The 22530-nt window shown below is 46.5% G+C and overlaps 1 protein-coding gene across 2 annotated transcripts in view; it reads left to right on the top strand.

Annotated features, from left to right (window-relative positions):
• Positions 1 to 2279: 2279 nt before the first annotated feature.
• The window catches only part of Loxl2 (lysyl oxidase like 2), an 84978-nt gene continuing 64727 nt past the window's right edge, over positions 2280 to 22530 (top strand). The window contains exon 1 of one of the 2 annotated variants that reach the window (XM_046447688.2): positions 2280 to 2439. The gene's annotated coding sequence lies outside the window, so the exon portion shown is untranslated. The remainder of the gene's footprint in view (positions 2440 to 22530) is intronic. The other variant, XM_046447689.2, reaches the window with a different exon arrangement.

The raw sequence follows: 22530 nt of genomic DNA, 5'->3' as shown, positions 1-22530 counted from the left end.
GTCAATGGGCACAATGCTAGGGTTAGATTGGAGGAACAAGTTCTTGTGTTCTATGCACAGAGTGTGACTAGTTATCAATAATGTGTTGTATATTTCAAAAGAGAAGAGGATTTTGAATGTTCCCGCCCCAAATTAATGAAATATGTGTAAGGTGATGGAAACCCTGATTTGATAATTCAACAATGTATCCATGTATCGAAACATCATTTCCGGGCTGGGGATGTGGCTCAGGCAGTAGCGCGCTCGCCTGGCATGCGGGCTGCCCAGGTTCAATCCTCAGCACCACATACAAACAAAGATGTTGTGTCTGCCTAAAATTAAAAAATAAATATTAAAAAATTCTCTCTCTCTCTCTCTCTCTTAAAAAAAAAACCATCATTTCCTATCTCATAAAATGAAAAGTAGAGTTACCATAGGATCCAGCAACTACAATTTCATATGTTCTAATTATTTCACAAGAAGCTTGCTTTTTGTCAGAACTAGACAAAACAGTTTTCAAAGTTGGTTTCCTTTCATTTTATATCTTATTAGTTAATGCTTTAGCAAGAGGGTTTGGACTGGTTGTGGAGGGATGGGAGAAAAGGGAGAGGGAAGAGGAGAGAGCTCAGTTCCACCAGCATTTATTGAGCATTTGCTGTGTGCAGGCACTGTACAAAATGTTGACAGTGATAGTTGAGTGACATCTCAAAGAACTAGGTGTTGTTAGGCAGACAACCAACAAGGCAATGGTATGGTCAAAGGTCCTGGGGATGAAACAGCAGGTAGGAGGCCAACAGTAGTGAGGAGTGTGCAGTTGAGAGACAGGTATGTTGGAAATGACCAAGTCACTTTTTCAGTTGCACCAACAGGTTTGGATTGCATTCTGAGGACCCTGGAACTACTGTGTATTTTGTTGTTGTTGTTTTGTGTTTTAATTTTCAACTGAAATTGTATTGGGTGTAGTAAGTTCTACATAATTCTATCATAGTTTCTTGCCACACTTGAGATACTGAACTGTTCCTACACCAAACACATCTCCCCTTGACTTCTTATGATCACACCCCCTCTTCTACTGGTCCTCTGTGAGACCCCTGGCTAATTCACATCTCAAGGGGCCTGAGAAGCCCCCATTTTTGCCTCTGAGATCTCTCAGGGGTTGGAGTGGGCTTTAGTTGGGGTGCCAAGTTTGGAGTTGGCCATGGTCATGGAAATGTCCAGAGGCCAAGGAGGAAATGTCCTGGTGTTAAATGGCGGATGGATTTGCAATCCCATGACTGAGGAGAGAAGCCTGGGTGGGAGGGGAAACCTGGTACTCACCACCTGTCACCGCTGGTGTAGAGCTCTGCCTAGGGCACAGGGAAGAGGAGAGGACTGAGGAGGAGTCCTGAGAGGATTGCCACCCTAAAGTCAGTGTCTGTCCTAGAAGAGCTGACAGTTCCCTTCTTACAGAGGACCCCCAGCTGGTCCTTTGTTTTAGAACTGGCTGCTTCCACAGGCAAAGCCTTGCTCTTGCAGGAAGGGCAATCTGTACAGAGGGCTTTCCCTGGCCTTAGTAGAGAGCCCCACTGCAAACCTCAGAGCCAGACATGTTATGTCCTTCTGCACCATGTCCACCCCCTAGCTGTGTCTCCTTCAATTTCTGGAGTGCAGGGTTTGTTAATCTGGGGCCTGGTGCAGCAGTGGGGATATGTGTGTGGGGGGGAGACTTAGAGGTCACAGGATCCAAAGCCTTTAATTTGCAAAGGAGAAGACTGGTCCTGAGAGAAGAGAGACTAGGCCAAGACTCAGATGTGGTCTGCTGGCAGAAAGGAGGCTGTTTGTTTTCATGTTCGGAATCTGTTTCCACCTACAGGTGAAGGGAAGTGAAACCCAAGCGAGATAGATGAAAATCTGTGATCACTTTCATGCCTTACTTTTTATTGAGCGTCTACTAAGTGCCAGGGAGGGCTAGGGTTTTGGATATGGAACTGGATGATACTGGTAAATGAGGACATCGAAGGGTTAAATTCAGGAGCGCTGTGGGGTCGGGATTGGGAGTCTCCCCTGCCGGAAAAGTGCACCCTTTTCCCGCCCGCTCCTCCGACTCCGGAAACCTGGGCGCGAAGAGCCTGGGAAGGGCTGCCCCGCTGGCTGGCGCGCAGCCTCCCCCGCAGAGCCCCCTCTGGCCCGGGAGTGGCCGCTCTCGAATTACAACAAAGGGGGCTGGAGGCCCGGCCTGTGGCTGTGACCGTAGTCGGCCAAGGGGGTGGGTCCAGGGAGGGGTTTGCCGCCCGATTTGGCTTAAAAGTTCGGGGGAAAGAGCGGAGCCGCGACTCTGGCGCGCGGCTCCCTGGGCTGGGGCTCGCCTTCGCTCTTCTGAACGGCCGGAGAACCCTGCCTGCAGCTGCGGCGACGGGAGCGGAGAGGGGCCACCGTGGAGAGCCCAGTCCCGGCCCGGCCACAGCGGACCCCTGCTGCCAAGTAAGAGCGCGCGTCCCGCGCCACCCTTCCCACGGCGGTTCGAGGGAAAGCTGGGGCGTCCCCGGGGGTCTCCAGGCTCGGCTCCCCACCGGGCCGCCCCTCCGCCCAAGTCCGGATTCCCGGGACCTGAGCGGTGGGCACCCGCTGAGCGAAGGCTCCTTGCGGGGAGCGCGCGAGGACGTGCAGGCTGGCGAGTCCCCTCCGACGCCGGGGCCCCGCCCAGCCAGCCCCACCTCGCCCGGGCCGGGGGAGGCGCTGCGGCTGGCGCGCCCCGGAGCTCGGCTCCCTGCTAGACTGGAGCTCCTGTGGCCCGGCAGGGCGCAGCCCGTGGAGCCTCGTTGCGCGCTGGGTGCCTCAGAGGGTGCAGCGTGGGGACAGCGACGTTGGGGACTGCGACTGTGACCGGAGTTTTGGCTTTTGAGATGTGGAGCGCTCTCAGGGGTGGGAGGGCAGGGCCACGCAGGAGTTCCCCGGAGCTGTGGCTTTGGGCATGTGAGCGCGCAGCGACGAGATGGCGTGGGGGTGGGGACCACTGGGGCTGCACCCAGCAGCCCCAGAGCGCACCGCCTGGAATTGGGTTTTCTTCCCCGCGTTCGGGAAGGCTGAGCGCCAGAGCAACCCTAGCCCGGCCTTTGGAGACGCGCGGTCCCCACTTCGAAGTCTCTCTCCCTGGCTCGTCTGGGGACCTGGAACCTCTCCCGCTTTATCACCGAGGGAACATCGAGCCACGGTGGTGCGTGCAAGATCTCCCCGGGGTAGAGCGAACCCCAATCTGAAGTGATTAGTCCCGCGGTCCCCTATGCCCACAACTTTCACGCAGGCGCTTTGCCCACCCTGCCTCCCCTCCTTGGTCAAAATCTGCCAGCACTCCGGTGTAGCTCCCTGCCCGAAGTGTGGAGGAGAGCAAGGCGAGGGGCAAGCAGCAGAACACCGGGCGGGGTTGGGGGGGGGGACGACTGAGTTACTCAATATGCTTAGGAAACTTTAAGTCGTGATGAGAGGGGAGATGCATGACAGCCAGAAACATGCCCCCAAATCTTGCAGCTGAGGAGGTAAAATCAGCCCAACCATTACTTTTTGCAGAGAAGGAAAAGTACCGAAGCTGAAGGCCACTGGGTTAGTCAGCGTGGGAACTCAAACCCACAACCCTTTTTCCAGGGCGCTCCCTTAGACCACTGCTACCCTGTCTGTCTTAGAGCACCCAAAGCCCTTTTGTGGTCTTCGGGGAAATCCATTAGGTTATTTCTGGTATCTAATACTTAATGGCCAGGAATGGGGCTTAGGATGGAAGACAAGAGTTCATTGCTCTGGTCAGTTCCCAGATAAATGCCTGACTCACCAGACCCTGCCTTGGATAAAATTTTAATCTCCTTGCCTGCCTTTGCCCTTTCCCCTTCCTAGACCTTAGCCCCTGAGATGTCCATCAAACCCATGGCAAAAATACATGCATCCTGTGGGTCCCAGGTAGCTCTCCCCCAGGGGGTTGGATCTCAGTGGTGTGTGTGTGTGTGTGTGTGTGTGTGTGTTTCCTTGTTCTCTGTGACTGTGCTAAACAGTGTCTTGGTGGCAAAAGATAAATATGAAACTCAGGTCCAAGGCAAGGCATGCACTTACCCTTACACGTTGCCTGACATTTTGATGCTTCCCAGGTAGGGGATTCTAGGAGGATACTTCCTTTTATCTCCTCTGCAGCTGGGCTCCTTGCCTGGCCTCTCCTGGCCTCTTCCCAAGTCCTTGCCCTCTGACCTCTGGATGACCGCTTTGAAAGGGCCTTGTGGAGGAAACAGATTTTCTGTGCTCTGGACGTGACAATCAGAAAGCTGACTAATGTCCCAGAAAATTCTGCATTGTTTATTTAAATGCTTTTTGAATCTGAAAAATTTCAAATATGCACTAAAGTAGAGAGGAGGGTAGAATGGACCCCCACATACATCTCGGTGAGCTTCAGCTGTTATCAGCATTTGCTGCACATAAATCTGTGCTCTTCCTCCTTTTTCCATTGATGTATTTTAAAGCAAATACCCGACATCGTGACATTTTATCCCTACATAATTCAGTGTGATCTCTAAAGACATTAAATGTCTGTGGTGCCATTATTATATCTAAGAAAATGTGTATAAATTCTTTGGCATCCATCACTGTTACCAAGTCTAGATTAAAAATTTTACCCCAAAATTTCTTTTTGTGGTTGCTCTGAGTTCCTCTGATTCATATAATTTGTTAAATTCCTATTGTACATTATTTCTTCAAACCACCTTCTTAATCAATGTTGTTGTTTGATTCTTGCAACTTCCCACTAAAGAGTGAGGGGGGTATTATTAAATTCATTTTACACTAATGAAACTTGAAAACAGAGGAGTCGTCCAGATGGCACAGCTGCCACCAGGGAAGCCTGCATCTGACAGACCCACCTCTCGCTTCTGGGCAGCAGCCCTTCTGCTCCTCTTTAGGAAAACCTGCTCATGGAATATCAGAGGCTTCCTAAAGACTTGGCCTTGCCTTGGGCTTCACCTGAGCACTCACTTCCTCTATACGTGCTGTCAGAAATCCCTGTGGAACCATTTAGTAATTGGCCATTTGGTGCTTGAGATAAATGAGCTGCAGAATCAAGAAGTCTGGGTTTGTTTCCAAGCTTATTGGACAACTCTAAGAAAGCAACTTGCCTCTCGAGGGCTCTGGGATGGGGGTTCAGGGGCCTCTGAGCTAGGTAGCATTGTCTTTCTCATTCTCTGGCTTCTTGATCTAAAAGTAGGATGCGTGAAATGACTGCAGCTGGGCTTCCTGGAAGAAGCAAAGGCCCCAGGAAGAAATTTGGTAGAGAACAGTCACCCCACTATGAGCGTTGCTTGGCTGCTTTGGCAGCTGGCATCTTCACACTGAGCACCTAACTCCTGAGACCGGGAAGCAGAGCAGAGATATAGCTTAGTTTATGGACAACTTTGTTAGTTCTGCCTTTGTTTGGTGAGGATCTCCAACACCAGAACATTTTGCTTTGAGCATCTTTATTACTTGTTTATTTGCTTTTGAAATGGGGTGATAAGTTTTTTTACATCTTATTAGTAAAACTCATGAGTTGGAATCCTCCTTCCTTGGCAAGCAGTGTGAAAGAAAGGAAGCCCTTGTTGCTGGACTCCTAGGCTGTTATGTTCATTGTACTGAAATAGACAGGCAACAAACAGATCTTCCATAACAGAGCCAGTTGGGGGCAGAGAAATGGGGGGATCCCATTCCATCATCCACCTGGAGGAACTCAAAAGAAGCAGAACATTCATCTACAGGCACACTGTTTTCTGGCAGCTATACATGCTCTTCCCCGTTAGCTAATAGACTGCTAAGGGGTTGGGGGTAGATTCATAGGTGATTCACATTAGCACCTGCAGTTGCAAGAGCATCATTGCTTTCTTCATCTTATAGTTTAGGAGTCTTAGGAGGGATCCTTCCCACCCCTATGGGCTGTCTAGCTTTACAAGAGCAGCTTGCAATCACCGCTGTGGTCAGTCTGTGTGGCAGTCACACCCTGGTGGACCATTTGCAGCCTCAGATGAAGTGGCTGAAGCCCACCTGGCTCTAGGGCCATAGAACCAGCAAGACCAGCAGTTGTGGGCTAGGAAGGGAAGAGCCAAGCAGATACCACTGGGGTACAGCAGCAGCTGTAGGTACCCAACAAATCTTCCTAGGCTTCAGCCTTGTTGAAATTAAAGCAAGTCTTAGAAACTTCTCAGCCTAGTAATTCTGTAGGTGCATTCCTGTCCTTGAGTGTGGTGTGTGCTCAGTGGGGAAGACAACCTGTGTGTTGGCTGGTTTCCCATACACTGTCAGAGAAGTCTCTAGGCTCTAGGACTACCTTTGCAGAATAGCCACTTGCTGGAGGATGATAAAGCACAACAGTGACAGTTTAGATATCTATCCAGAGTTTTAAAGAATATTTCACACTTCCCTTGATAAAAACAATTTTACCAGGAAAATTGTGTTTGGAAAATAAGGATGTTTGAGCAACCATGCATTTAGCAGACAATGAGGACGTAGGTAAGACCACAGCTGATCAGCTCTTCTCATCCTAGGTCTTTGATTCCTTCACTTGGGACACCTTTAGAATTATATTTAATTGTAGTTGGCCCTCTTTATCTGTGAGTTCAGTTTTCGCAGATTCGACCAACCATGGATTTAAAGTACTTTTTTATTCTGGAAAGTTTCCAAAAGCAAAACCTCAGTTTGCCATGTACTGAATGCTGTGCAGAATCCATATGAATGAAGTGATGTGTGGGCATTGTGTTAGGTATTAAAAGTAGTCTAAAGATGATTTGAAGTACATAGGAGCACTGTGTAGCTTATAGGCAAATACTGTGCCATTATACAAGGGACTTGAGTATCTGCAGATTTGGATATCTGGGGAAGGTGGGGGCTGGAAACAATCTCCCCTAGATACCAAGGGACAGTTATATACTATTATGTGCAAATGGCAGTATGTTTTCTCTTTAGTTTTTTCATTGCCAGAAATCATGTCAGACAAGCACACACAGCTGCTCCTATGTGTGTCTTGTGGCAGTAGTTCCCACATGTGCTCCTTGATGTATTGCCAGCATAATGTATAACTTCTGCAAAAATAATGCCATTTGCCTATGAAATATATACTTTACGAGAGGGTAACTTGTGTTGATGACTCATGAACAGCATAATTTTCAGTTTCTTTGTAACGTCCTTGAGCTTGATCCATGAACTGCTCCCTTCCCCAGCCTTCCTGATGGACCATTCATGGACCTGGCTGACATAGCCCAACTTTTTAGAGGGCCTGCATGACTCAAAGATGTAAGAGGAAGGACTTCCCCCCACCCCCTGCTACATATCTTTCTGAAACTTCTCTAAACAAATACAACTATAAAATTGAATAATGTACATTTTTTAAATCAACGAATTTTTCCCCCAAGAATAGCATATGTAGGTAAAACGACAATGCTAAGTATATACCTGGACGAACTTTTTCATTGCATTTGTTTTTATCATGGTAACTATACATAATATAAAACTCACCATTTTAACTATTTTTAATTGTATCATTTGGTAGCATTAAGCACATTCATAGAGATGTGCTGCTATCACCACTGTCCATCTCCAGAACTTTACCATTTTCCAAAACAGACACTCTATAATGTTAAACACTACTAACTTTCCATCTCCCCATCCCACCCTTGGTACCCACCATTCTACTTCCTGTCTCTGTGAGATTGACACCCTGTTTGTCCTTTTGTGTTGACTTATTTTACTTAGTTCAATGTCTTCAAGTTCCTTCCATGTTGTAGTATGGGATTTCCTTCCTTTTAAAGTTGAAATAGTATTCCATTGTCCATATGCACCACATTTAATTTATCCATTCATCCATTGATGGAGGTCATCTCCCTGATTTTGTGAGGAATATGCTTCTATGAACATTGGTGTTCATGCCATTGTAACTACCACCTAGGTCAAGAACACATCATTACCAGGAATGCATGAATTTAAGGGTAAAGCAGGAGGGTTCCAAGATGTTTCCCACCCACATCCAGAAGCTTCAACTACACCTTAAGGTTTGGGGATTGGATGTTCATTTTCTCTACCACGAGGGGTTTGGAAGAGGTGTTTGGAAAACTACAGTTTGCAGTCTAGAAGACCACTAGAATAGTTGTGAGATTGATGCAAGTTCTTTCCTTAAAATATCCAGGGAAGGAAGTTTACCATATGTGAGACTTGTTGTTATAGCTGACTTCAGCCCTCACGCTAGGTCTCATTCTTCAAGGATCCCATAGCAAGGAGGGGGGGTTCCAATCCGCATGGCGAGCTCCTGCTCATATGTCGCTTCTGCTGGGCATGGCTCATAAGCCCCAGGAGGGGATTCTCTGGGCATGTCTGCCTTCCTGCCTCACTTTCCTTCCTTCCTCTTTCCCTTCTCACCTGGTCTTCTTTCTACTTTTTTTTTTTCTTTTTAACTAAAACAATGTATTGGTGACTCCTGATTCCCTACTGTGCCAGACACCCTGTCAGTCACCTTAGGAGACCACTCCCACCAAAAAAAAAAAAAAAAACAAGGTGTGATATTTGACATGTGCATTTAAAAAGGAATCTACAGCCAAGAGTAATATTCTGATGCGTGGCAACAAAGTGCCCAGTGCCAACAGCAGCCTTACAAGGAGGCAGCCCAGGGAAGAGAGACTCCCAGCGGGCTCTCTGGAGCTGCCTTGCTGTGCTCTTGGGTGCCCGTCGCCAAGTCAACAGTGATTCTCTAAACGCTTTGAAACTGCCTGGAATCCACTGCTCACAGCATCCTGCTAAACTTGAGGCACAAGCACCAACCACTTCAGTGACTAAGAAGAAACAAATTTCAGACATCGGTGAAACCCAGTGGGGTCCCTAATCCTTTTCAGCAGCACTTGTGACTTTCTTAAACCCTTACTCCTCGGGTGGTTTTTTTTTTTTTTTTCTTCCTTTCCTGCAGCTCTGCGAGCCATGCCCATCTCTACCACCTCTTTCGGTTATCCGGTGGCCCCAGTGTCACGACGTCATGGTGTCACCCCGCTGCTGTGTTTCTGGAGCGTTTTGAGAGTCCTCTACCTGGCTTCCCTTCCCCTGGTCTTCACCCACGCAAACCTGTCTTCTGGGATAGCCTGCTGATCCTTCTAGGGCAGGGCTCAGTGAGCTGTTTCTGAAAGGAACAAGATAGCAAATGTTTTACACTCCATGAGCCACGTGGTCTCACAGGCTCTATTTTAGTGTGGAAGTGGCCGCAGACACCACGAAGAGGGCTGTGGACGGCGGTGTCCCAGCCACCTTTATTTGTGGGTTTGGCTCCCAGCGGAGGTTCGCTGACCCCAGCTCTAGATTACAGGTCAGCCCGCATCACCCTCCTGCATCACCCTCCTGCGACCCTTCCCTGCCCCCCCCCCCCCACCCCTTGAGGGGAACCTCGTCTTTCTCAGCATGGCCTTTTGCCTGCCAGTCTAGCTCACCCCTCCCTCCATCATCGTGGCCACTTCCCGGGTCTTCCCTGATTCATCTGGCGGTTCTGAATTCCCAGAACCCCGGTGTTATGTCAGACCCGCTGCACCTGCCACTGGATGATGGCCAGCGCCCCTCCCCAACACCTGACAATCAAACTCTCACTCTTCGTCCAAACCTGCGCAAGGGGTCAGCTGCCTAGAACCTTCCTTCCCAGCTGCTCTTCCCCAAGTAGACCACTGCCTTACCAATTCTCTCTGGGCCTTGGATTTAGTTCTTATTAACTCTCAAAGTATATGGTGAATTCCTCAGACCACATCACATTCATTTTTGAATTCCCAGCGCCCGACACTGTGTTTACCGCGTAGCAGATCCTTAATAAATAGATATGACTAAATTGTCATTAAGTAGATTCTTTGACAGCCATATTGAGATGTGATTCATATACCACACAATTTGCCCATTTAAAGAGTATACATCTGGATTTTAGTATATTCATGGATCTGTGCAAATATTACTACCGCCAGTTTTATAGCATTTCCATCAACACAAAGAGAAGTCTGCCCTTAGACATCAACCTTATCCTTTCACCCACCCACCTGAACAACCGCCAGGCTACCTTCCGTCTCTGTATGGCTGATTCTGGTTATTTCCTACAAATGGAATCATATAATATTTGGGTCTTTTGTTTGGCTTATTTCACTTCACCTAATGTCTTCAAGCTTCATCCATGTTGTTATCATGTATTAGTCTTTATTTTTTATGGCCAAATAATATTCCAGTGTGTTATACCACATTTTGGTTATATAAATTTAGACATTTAGACTGTGTACACCTTTTGGCTCTTATGAACAATACTGCTATGGATGTTCTTGTACAAGTTTTGTCTGAACTTATACAAGAACTTGTTTCTTTAGGGTGGAAGTGCTGGTTCAGGTGGTCGTTCTATGCTTAATGTTTTGAGGGGCCACCAAACTATTTTTCATTATTGATTGCATAATTATAAATCCCCACCAGCAATCGTGAGTGTTATAATGTCTCCACATCTTCACCAACACTTGATACTTTCTACTTTAAAAAAAGAAAAAGATTATAGTCATTCTAATGGTATAAAATGGGATCTTGTTGTGGTTTTGGTTTACATTTGTCTAATGACTAATGATGTTGAGCAAATGTTGGTGTGCTTGTTACCTGTTTGTATACTTTCTTTCAATTCTTTGCCTCCTTCCTTCCTTCCTTCCTTCCTTCCTTCCTTCCTCCTTCCTTCCTTCCTTTCTTTCTTTCTTTCTTTCTTTCTCTCCTCCTCCTCCTCCTCCTCCTCCTCCTCCTCCTCCTCCTCCTGTCTGCACTGGTGATGGAACGCAGGGCCTCCTACCTGCTAGGCAAATGCTCTACCATTAAATTACACTCCCAGGCCTTTGCCTAATTTTTAATTGGGTTGCTTGTCTTTTTATTCTTGAATCATAGGAGTTTTCACATATTCTGGACTCCAGACCCTTATCAGACATATGATTTACAAATATTTTCTCCCAGTCTGTGGCTTGCATCTTCCCTTTCTTGATGGTGTCTTTTCTTTACAATTCAAATCACATTTACTTAACATCTATTTGAAAATAAAACCAGAAAGATAAACATACAGGTACTCACCACCTCGGGGGCTCACTGTCTTAGAAGGAGATGAATGTAGCCGATGACAGGACAGTGGAATAAGTGCAGCGGATACTTGGCCACCGCCTTGCTTTGCCACCCCATCACAGCGCTCTGGCTTGAGAAGCACCTGAACGGTGTTTTCCTTTCTTTTCTTTTCTTTTTTAGTTGTAGATGGACACAATATCTTTACATAATTTATTTACGTATATGCGGTGCTGAGGATCGAACCCAGTGCCTCACGCATGCGAGACAAGTGCTCTGCCACTGAGCTAAAACTCGAGCCGCTGCACAGTATCTTGTTTTTAGCATAAAAGTTTTTAGTTCTGATGAAATCCAATTTTGATGTTTTTTTTTCCCCTTTGTTGCTGTGGTTTTGGCGTCTTACATTGTCTAAGGAGGTCCCAAAGATTTACCCTATGGTTTCTTCTCAGAGTTTTACAGTTTTAGTTTTTGCCTTTGGTCTTTGATCCTTTTTGTATTGATTTTTGTGAGTGGTACGGAGTCTGCATCCTCCTTTATTCTCGGCATGTGGCTGACCAGTTGTTCCCACGTTGCTTTTTGAAAAAGCTGTTCTTCCTACATTTTTTTCTTTGAATGAATGAGGTGTCCCCCCAAAAGTTCCTGTTAATGCAGGAATATTCAGAGGTGAAATGATCAGATTATGAGAACTGTAATGTAATGAGCCACTCTAGTTAGAACAGACTGACTGGGTGGTAACCGTGGACAGGTGGGGCATGACTGGAGGTGGATCACTAGGGATGTGCTCCGGAAAGGTTTATCTTTCCTGAGGTCTCTTCTCCCCTCCTCCCCCCACCCCCCCATTTCTTTGCTGCCATGAGGGGAGTAGCTTACCTTTATCAAATCAATTGATCCTCGATGTTATTCCAGAATCTCAATCCTGTGACATTGAGCTATATTTTCTTATATTAGTACCATTCCCCCCTGATTTTTAGTATGTTTTGAAACCAGATAGGTGAGTTCTTTCACTTTGTTTCTCTTTTCAGAACTGTTCGACTATCCTGCATCCCTTGTAATTCCATATGAATTGTAGAATCAATCAGCTTGTCAAAAGATCATTGAGATTCCAGTCAGGATTATATTGAAGTCTCAAAGTCCATGAACATGGGGTGTTTTTCCCTTTATTTAGACCATCTGTTCCTTTTAACAGTGCTTTGTAGTTTTCAAAGTATGAATTTTGCACTTATTTTGTTAAAATTTTTCCTACATTTGTTTGATACTATTGTAAGTGGGGATTGCTTTCTTAATTTCACTTTTGATTGTTTATTATTATATATTGTTCTTGCATCCTGTAACCTAGCTGAAATCATTTATCAGTTGTAGTAGATTTTTAGTAAATTTCTTGCACTGGGCATGGTGGCACACGCCTGTAATTCCAGCCGCTCAGGAGGCTGAGGTAGGAGAATCTTGAGTTCAAAGCCCACCTCAGCAAAAGTGAGGCACTAAGTAACTCAGTGAGACCCTGTCTCTAAATAAAATACAAAATAGGGCTGGGGATGTGGCTCAGTGATTGAGTGCCCCTGAGTTCAATGCCTAGTACTAAAAAGAAAAAAAAATTCTTGAGATTTTTAAAATATACATATGTGAGTGCATTCTTAAACAGATGAGTAGGGGTTGTGAGGTGGCTATATGGTGTTTTAGAATAAGGAACAGCTGTATTTTATTTGGCTTTTGTGTCACTGTGACCAAAATACCCAACAAGAACAACTTAGAAGAGGAGATTTGGGATTCATGGTATCAGAGGTCTCAGTCCATAGAAAGCCAGCTTCATTGCCTGGGTCCAAGGTGAATCAGAATAACATGGGGGAAGGGTGTGACAGAGGGAAGCTGCACCCCTCATGGCAGCAAGGAAACCAGGGGCAAGGAGAGGAAAAGTGGGGAAAGGACCTCAGGGAAGATGAACCTTTCCAGGGCACATCCCCAGTGATCCACCTCCAGTCATGCCCCACTTGCCAACCGGTACCACCCAGTCAGTCTGTTCTAACTAGGGTGGCTGATTATACTACAGTTCCTATAATCTGATTATTTCACCTCTGAATATCCCTGCATTAACAGGAGCTTTTGGGGGACACCTCATATTCAAATATCTAACATTCTGCCTCTTATTCCCAAAAGCTCATGTTCATCTCTCAATGCAAAATGCATGAAGTCCATCTCTGAGAGCCCCATAGTCTTAACAGTTTCAGCATTGCCCCAAAGTCCAAGTTCAAAGTCTCCTGTAAGCCTTAAGGCAAACTCTTTGCTGCGAGTCCCTTTAAAAATCAAAAGCAAGTTACATATATCCTGTATACAGTGGCATAGAGTAAACATTCCCAATTCAAAAGGAAGGAGTAGGGGCACAGCAAGAAAGGGTAGGGTCAAAAGAAGATTGAATCTCATCTGGGCAGATAGATCTGCTAACTACTTGTACAGCATCTAGGACACAAGATTGCAAGATGTCATTTTCAAAGGATTTGGGCAGCCCCGACCAATTGGCCTTGCAGGGTGCAACACACTTGGTCTCTCTTTTAGCCTGGCTCTCTCCTTAGCAAATAGTTTTTCTCAGAAGATAATCCACATTGCCGACATCTCTTTATTCCTGGGGTCTCCATTCCAGCTTTGCTTCATCTTCAGTTGTACACATAGCCCTCTCAGGGTCAGCCTTCAGGGACTCCAATCCTGCTACACTTTGCATGGCCTCCTAGGCCTTCCTTTGAAATCTCAAGGGAAACGAAGTCTTCATGACCCCTTAAGTTTAGCATCTTATTCCTGCAGAACTTGGATGATGTCTGCTGTCAGCTCACACAATATCCAGCCCCCAGGAATCACAGATGCAGCAGCCTCTGAGTGCTTGTGCAGCTTAGCACCGTGAAACAACTCCCTAGCCCCCTGGGTGAGCAGAGTACCCTCATATCTTTTCTCAAAGGAATTTTCTGTGCCCTGGAGCCTGTAGTGGGTACGGTCTTGCAAATTCCTGAAGTGCCCTCAAGCCATCTTTCCTATTGTCTCTGTGCAAAGTACTTAGCATCTCTTTAGGGGCTGCACTGTCTTCAACAAATACAGCTTTCTCTGCCCCAGCTTTGCAAGGTTCAAGTTTAAAACAAAAACAAGCAAACAAACTCTTTAGCACTGCTTTCTGCTCCTGATTCTCACAGTAAGCCTGGCTAAAATCTTCCAGCAATATCCATGCCACTGACTGAATGCTGTGCTGCCTTGAAATTTCCTCTGCCAGTTTAATTATTCCATCACTTTTGTATTCAACCTCACACAAAAAAGTCCCAGGACACAGGAACACGTTCCTTGCCAGACTATAACATGAATAACCTCTAGTCCAATTCCCAATAGAGTCCTCATTTCTCTCTGAAACCCTCAGGAGTACAGTCCACATTCCTGTCAAAATTCTGGTCCTCTGAGTGCCCACCAGAATCAACTATTAAGCTCTGCTTACAACATTCTAAAACTTTTCCAGCCTGCATCTATAAACTTTTAAAATTTCCTCCTGCAAACCACTTCTGAACCACATGGCCAAGTTAGTCATAGCAACAGCCCCACTCTTAGTACTAATTTCTGTTTTGGTCAGCTGTTGTGTTGCTATGATCCAAATACCCAAAAAGAATAACCCAGAGAAGGAAAAGTTTATTGGGGCTCATGGTCTTAGGAGTCTCAGTGCATAAACAACCAACTGCATTGCTCTGGGCCCAAGGTGAGGCAAGACATTATAGAGAGAAAATGTGACAGAGGGAAGCTTCTCCCCTCCTGGCAGCAAGGAAGTAGAGGGAGAAAGAGGGAGAGAGAGAGGGTCGGGGAAGGGAGGAAGAGACTGCGAGGAAGAGGTACCCTCCAGGGCAGCCCCCTGTGACCCACCTCTTCCAGCCATGCCCCACCTGCCCACAGTCACCACCCAGTCAGTCTATTCAAACTAAGATGGACTGGTTGGGTCACAGCTGTTCATAATGTAATCGTTTCACCTCTGAATATTCCTGCGTTAACAGGAACTTTTAGAGGACACCTCACATCCAAACCATAACAAAGAGTGAAAGCAGGCAGAAGCAGATGCATGACTAGTCCTTGTCATGGTACAGAGAGGGGCGGTGTCTGACAGCTGAAAGTGGGAGCCATGCCATGTCTGGAGACACAGCAAGAATATCGGAATCATTCTTGGAAGGATGTCTAGTGCAGGTTTACGATCAGTACCAATGCTGATCAGCTTCAAAGGTCACTGAGAAAGTCCGTCCTCCTCAGTCAGCATAAGAACCTCAGGTCTCTGGGTGCGTGCCACCGCCCTGCCAATGCCGCTGTCTTGATGAGTGATCACTGGTGACCAACGTTACCAGCCGGCATTGTGCAGCCAAGCCCAGCCAGCTTCACTGATGTGGCAGTTGGTGCCTGCTGCTTTTGCTCACTGGACTTCTGGATGGCAGCCAACGCTTCAGCGGGGAGCAGAAGCCCAAGTCTGGGGCCGTTAGCAAGCTGTCCGCTGCACACCTCCCTCTCTCTCACGGAGCCAAACATCTCCAGACAAGCTCAAGGTGCAGTTGTGGTCTGTACCTGCCAGCCCTGTCACTGCACTCTCTGGGTTTGGCTGTCTTCTGAGAAGTGCTGTCATCTGAGAAGCACCGTTCTGAAGAACTGATTCTAGGCCCAGGTTATGATGTTCAGATGACAGCGTGGCCTGGCAGTTTCTGGAGATGGAAAATGTCCAGAAAAGGTGTCCAAAGTCCTGATTCAAAGGCAGGCTCCTGCCCGAGGCAACCTGCTAAGCTGGGTCGTGTGTCACTTAAGGACTGAGCTGTTGAAGTGTCTCTCTGTCAATTTTTTTATGAATCATCTCGGAAAAATTGGTCATGCACTCCCTGTCTCCCAGGACTCCCACAATCTCCCACCCATCACACTTATCTTACCCCAGCCATCTGAGCCCCTCCCTACCCCGGTGACTGTGCCTGGACCAACTCTCAGCTCTTCTCCAGGGATAGGTGTGCAGTGAGCCCCATCCCTGGGGACATGGGCTCCTTCACAGTGGTTGGAGTGCCTCTCAAGTTTGTATGCCCTTCTGGACCTCGCTTCTGTTCTCCCCTGCCTGCCTTTTGTGGACTTTTAACGTCTCCCTCCAAATGGCAAGAAACCCAGACCAATTTGGCTACTGCTGTTAGCTCTGGGAAATATGTCTCAATGTGTGTGTGTCGGTGGGGGGAGGGGAGCAGGGGTGTTAAAGCCTGCTGCCCGAGTGGTGAGTTAGGAGTGGTTGATGGGTAGAATGTTGCCCCTCCTGGTTTTTGTCTGGATTGTTCCCAATTTTAAATTCTGCTAGTTATCACCTGCTGAGCAGTGACTATGAGCCAGTCTTTGTACCAGGCACTTAGATTTCTTATGAAATCCATCAAGGCACTAAGATTCTTCTCTGTTTACAGAAGCCAAATTGGAATCTGAGTCCAATCTTGGATGCTTGTGCCGTGTTCTTCCAGTTGTTATGTGTTATCCTGTAGTTGAGCTATGTTTGTATTTTTCCTAGGGATTGGGGGTTGGACAATTTGAACCCTATGGGCATCCTTGTCTTGATCAGTTTCTGTGTCGCTCTTAAGTACTGACTGGTTTTCCCCTGTCCTTTCTCGATGAGCTTCATGCTGAAGAGATGTGTCTCTTCTAGAAGAGATCCAAGCCAGTATCTCCAGAAGGCATATTCTAAAGTGTTTTGGACCTTAAGTCTCCCAGGGAAACAGACTGGTCAAAATGAGATTCCACCCACAGCCAGACATGGACTGTGAGGAACCCCAATTGGTTACAACAAATTATGCCAACAAAGGCCTCTTTTTTGGAAGACTGAAAAATATTCAACTTTGTATGCCTGCCTTCTTCCCACCTCACTGTGCTCTGACCATTCCCGCTCTGTGGCCAGAAATAGACCGAACTGAGGAGGAATCCTTGGCCAGAAGCCAGATGGACCAGCCCTGGCAGAGCCTGGTGTCAAAGTCTCCATTCTTGTCTGAGGTGGTTCAGAAGGGCCACCTCATCCCCCACCCACTTCCCGCATCCTCCAAATACAGCCCATTCACCCAGGACTGCCTCCTTCTGTGCAGGAGTATGTTCCATGTGGCTAGAAGCAGCTCCCAGGCCACAGTGGGGATCATGGCTCCGTGCTGTGCTCCAGACCTTGAGCAAGGACCATTCATCACTCCTGTTGAACTCAGCAGGAGTCCCAGGCACAGAGGGTCCAGTGGAGGAGACAGCCCCCTCCTTGCCCTGACCCCAAGTGTCTGCGTCTGGTAGAGAGATGAAGCAGGGCATTCTGTCTGGGTGACAGAATTCAGCTGAGTTCCCAGCCCCACTGTTTTAAGCAAGTGCCCAAAGCAGTGTGGCCACTGCTCCCAGCTAAAAAGTGGCCTGGTTGTTTGTACCATGCTTCACATCTGGGGCAGGCAGGACCATGACTGGGAGCTCCTGGCCGCAAGGTATGAAGCAAGTAGCAGGAGGAATGACTCATTCCCCTGACCACTGGGGCCCCATGAGGCCAGGCACACAAGGGGGCCCTACAGATGCCTGCTGTAGGAGAGAGTCCTGTGTGTGGGTGTTCGTGTAGGGGAAGGGGACTGTTAGGAGGATCAGATGAGGATCAGTTGGGTAAGGGCGATTTGAAAACCCCAAACCACAGTGTCCAGATGTGTTTGGTGTCTTTTGCCTTACTTGTCATGACTAGGAATTACTGTGGCTATTGACAATTAATAATCGTTGTCATTTACTAGGAACCGGTTTGTCACATTGGCCATTATTTGAGTGGATGCCACAAAATCAAGCATCCCTAGTTAGAGGCCACAGTTTGGGGTTGTGCTTTTGTTTAAGGACATACTGGGGAGTCAGTCATTCACTTGGTTTTGTAGAAAGGTGAGATAGATGCCACAGGGTGCCCTTTTCTGGAAGATGATGAAATGATTCAGAAGAGATTGCTTTTAGAAGAGGAGAACTGTTTGAGCAGATTCAAGGAAATCTCACTGCTGAGTTTTTGGGAGCAGGCCTTTCACATCCCTTCCCAGGCCAACTCAGCCCTTGAGAGTCGCCTACGGAAAGGGCCCTGGAAATTCTAGCTTCAGCTTTTCCTCTTGGAGTCCTGTTGGGTCAAAATTAAATAAGACTTTATAAAGTGTTCTCAGGTATCCCTGTATTGTCAGCACGAGGCCACTGCTGGAGACAGAAATCGGGGATTCTGAGATGTACTGGAAAGTTCTTGGGATGACTGATGTCCTCCAACCAATGATGTTTATCAGATGACTGAAATAGCACTATTCAGATGGACTCAAAACTGGAGTAAGATCAAGATTGAGAACCTTTTTCCCTCCCTCTGACACCAGCCTCACTCCCATCTGCTATCAGGACCAGTTAGCATTGATTGGCCATGCTTAGAGTCTTACCTGTAGACCCTTTGAAGTGCCATTTCCCATTGACTCAGCATAATTTAGCACATACCTGGTTTATACAGCATATATGAGTTCAGCTTTTCTTGTTTAGGTAATTAAACCTTTTTCCAATATTTTTTATTCTGCAAATGTGCTTTCTTAAGCCAGGCATGGAGGTGCCCACCTTTAATCCCAGCAACCTGGGAGGCTGAGACTGGGAATGTAGCCTAGTGATAAAGCCCCCCTGGGTTCAATGCCCAGTACCCAAACAATGGGCCTTTCTAGTTTCTAAGCACAGTATTGCAAAAACTGGGTCTAAAAAACACTACCTAGGCTTATTCTGAAGAGCTCCTAATTCCCCAGATAACACTTAGGAAAACTGGAGATCAAAATTAAATTATTCAGCTAAGTCTCAACCAAAACCGTAGTTGGCACTTGAAAGCTGGACTGGAGTCTTGCAGGGGGGCCCAAGATATATTCGCTGATTTTTTTCTGACTGCCTTCTATGGGTCAGGAACTTGAAGAATGTAATCTTTAATTTTTAAATAGGTGTTCCTTGTTTTTCCCTTTTGAAAGTTGTTTTCAAGTATGTATAGTTTTTATTTTACAGAGGAAATACTGAGACTTAGAAACCTGAAGTGTTCCCAAGGTCACAGAGATAAGGAGTGGTAGAAATGTGATGGGAACCCAGTTCTGTGCGACTCTGACACTCTAGTCCTTTCTATGTACTGTCCCCAGCGGAAGAGCATGTAGCCGTCTCAAAGATCACCATGAACAGGGCAGGGGGTGCGCAAGGCCTTGGGGAAGGGGGAGTGATTCCAGCTGCTGTTTGTTAGAAGTCCCTCTGACCCTGAGTCCCAGCTGTGTGATGGGATTCTTTCCCCATCTTGTCTCTCAGACACCCCTTGGGGCTCAGTGCCTCTTTTTTTTTGGTACTAGGGATTGAACTCATGGGCATTTAACCACTGAGCCACATCCCCAGCCCTATTTTGTATTTTATTTAGAGACAGGGTCTCACTGAGTTCCTTAGTGCCTCGCTTTTGCTGAGGCTGGTTTTGAACTTGCGATCCTCCTGCCTCAGCCTCCTGAGATGCTGGGATTACAGGTGCATGCCACTATGCCCGACCCCAGTGACTCTTGTCAGCAGAGCTTCCATTATTATCCACTGTGTGAATAACATATCCTCAAATAGATTGAATTGAATTGAACAATATCCTCAATTGTTGAGTCACAAGCCCAGTGAGAAAATATTGGGGACATAATTTACCACTTTCTGATAAGCCACAGTCCTGGCCAACCTCCTTCTGGCAGTCACTGACGTTTATCCCTTCAGTCAAATGCCTTAGTCCTTATGCATCCTGCCCCCAGCCCTCTGCTGGTGACCCACTCCTGGGCTTAACTGTGTGAATAATTAAGACCATCTGCTGCAGAGTTCCTAGAGCTCACTTGAAAGAGGTTTCAACAGAAATTCTCCAAGGTGGGCCTTCCTCTCGAGGGACAAACCCCGGCATGCCTGTGAAACCCCAGCCTGGCTTGATATGTGTGAACTGAGCTGCAGAGATTCTCCAGGTTCATCTGCTGGGTTGGGCTGACCCAGTTGGCAGACACTCTCTGCTCGCGTTCGGGGTCCAGGATTCTGGAATTTCCGTGATGCGTGATGATGCAACTTCACTGGCACAGCCTCTTCTTGGACTATCAGAGGGAAGAGACACTCTTGGAGGCCTGGGAATGGAGATGCTGAAAAGAGATCCATCTTCCTGTGGTTCAGCGACTCTCCCAACTGGGCACGGAGACCTGACTCGAGCCAGGCTTTCTAGTTCTTCCTGAAATGGTCTCTGACCAAGGACTGACAGAACAGGTCTGAAGAAGAGAAAGGTGACTTTCACCAATCCACATGTCCTCAGATGTCCAGAAGGGCAGATTACTGTATTAATGTTTAAGCATCAGAAAAGGCAAGAGATATAAGGTATTGCTGTCTTCAGTAGAAGGCAGTGCTACAGTGGCCACAAGGCTCAGCAGGGTCCTGCCATTCAGGGTCCCTTATTACCGAATGCCTGGCAGTTTTCCCCTCCTGTTAAGTTGGGTGGACACCAGAGTGGAAAGTGAATTTAACAATACAGTAGCCACAGGTGTGAAGCCATGATCTCCCAAAAAAGAAACACAGGTAGGGGGACATGTTCCAAGACCCTGGTAACAGAAGCAATGCTATTTAAAACAAAATAACAAGCCCTTTTTGCTTATCAAATGGAAGAAAGTTTGAAAACATAGTCATGGCCAGAGTTTTGAGGTTTGGGGGGAACCCACTCTCTGCTGGCTGAGGTATAGACCTGCTGCCTTTCTGGAAAGCAGGCTAAAACACTTTGCAAAAGTGTTGGCTTTTTATTATATGCTTTGACCCATCATCTTATTCTTAGGAATTTATCCCAAGATAGAATTTCAGCAAGAAGGATATTCATTTCAACAAGGTGCATAACAGTGAAACAGTTTAACATGTATCATTTGACCAAATACAGGGTAATAACCTCGTGAAAGAACAGTCAATGAGGGCTGGGGGTGTAGCTCGGTGGTAGACAGCTTGCCTAGCATGTGCAAGGCCCCAGCCTGCAGCCCCAGCACCACAGGAAAAGGAAGGAAGGAAGGAAGGAAGGGAGGGAGGGAGGGGCATAACGCTTGCACTTACTGTGCAATGTGTAAAGCATTTGATAAAGTAGTATGTAAAAAATTCCAATTTGTAAAAGGAAATAAGTATAGAAAAAAGACCAGAAGAGTAGACACTAGAAATTTGATAGTGGTTACCCCCAACTGTGGTATTGTGAGTAATTTTCTTTCTTTTATCAGTTTGCATTTTTCCAGATTTTTATTATCAACTTGCATAGTTTTCACAATAAAGAGGAGAAGAAATCCATTAAAGTTTTTTTTAAAAGGAGAGAGAAGCAGCTGGATCTGTTATGTTACAATCCCCTGGAGGAGGGTGCAGAAGGCCCGGAAAAGGAAACAAGCAATTCAGGAGCACTTTTCTAGGAAAGACTTAAGCGTTGAGCACTGAATGTTCCCAGAGTACAAAATCCAGGAAAATGGGTGGAACCATTTATAGATAATGCAATTCCAGAGATTAAGAGTTCTTTTTAAAAATTGCAAGATCACATTTTCTCCATTTCTTTCTGGAACAGAATTAGAGGATCTGGAAGTCTCTGAAGCCCTCACGGATGGGAGGGAGGCAAGTGCTGGCTGGGGCAGCAGAGCATGGGGGGAGGGGCACAGCCTGGGCCAGCCTGACACCTGTGTTCATTTCCTGGCTTGCACTTACCATCAGTGCAACCTTAGGCAACTTACTGACCTTGTCTGTGCCTCAGTTTTCTCCTGAGGATACTATGTTTCCTACCTCATCAGGTGAAGTAGAACCAAGGAGTACAATAGTCCCTCCTTATCTGCAGGGGATACATTCCAAGACCCCCAGTGAGTGCCTGAAGCCACAGATAGTATATACAATGCTTTTTCCCACTATAGATAAATACGTATGATAAAGTTTAATTTATAAATTAGGCAAAGTAAGAAATTACAGTAACAAATAATAAAATGGAACAATTATAATATACTGTAATAAATTTATGCAAATGTGTGCACTCTCTCTCCAATCATCTTATTGTACTATACTCACCCTTCTTCTGGCATGAATTTCTTTTTCCTTATACATAATTTCATGGATACAAGAGTCATTCTTATTATAGATTTTAGCAACCTTGGCTCATGATATTTCTTTTCTTTTATGTCAAAAACTTTATAGAAGGCACATTACAGCTTCTCTGAATGACCAGCATTAGTACTCTTGCACTTTGGAGCCAGTACTAAGTAAAATAATGGTTTACTTGAACATAAGCCCTGTGTACAGTGTCAGTCATAAGACAAGCCACTGAGTAACTACTGGGTAGGCAGCATATACAAGGAAGATACAGGTCACACTGGACAGAGGCATGATTCCCAGCTGGGGAGACAGAGTGGGTGGCCCAGCACAGAGAGAGATTTCATCACACTGCTCAGAACAGCTGCACAATTTAGAATATGAGTTGTTCATTTCTAGAATTTTCCATTTAAT

Source organism: Marmota monax, unplaced genomic scaffold, assembly GCF_021218885.2.
Source record: "Marmota monax isolate L192 unplaced genomic scaffold, Marmota_monax_Labrador192_F-V1.1 WCK01_AAM20220418_F8-fsc00040, whole genome shotgun sequence".
NCBI lineage: Eukaryota > Metazoa > Chordata > Mammalia > Rodentia > Sciuridae > Marmota > Marmota monax.
The sequence above is the reverse complement of the archived record's forward strand: the minus strand, read 5'-3'. Positions and strand labels throughout refer to the sequence as shown.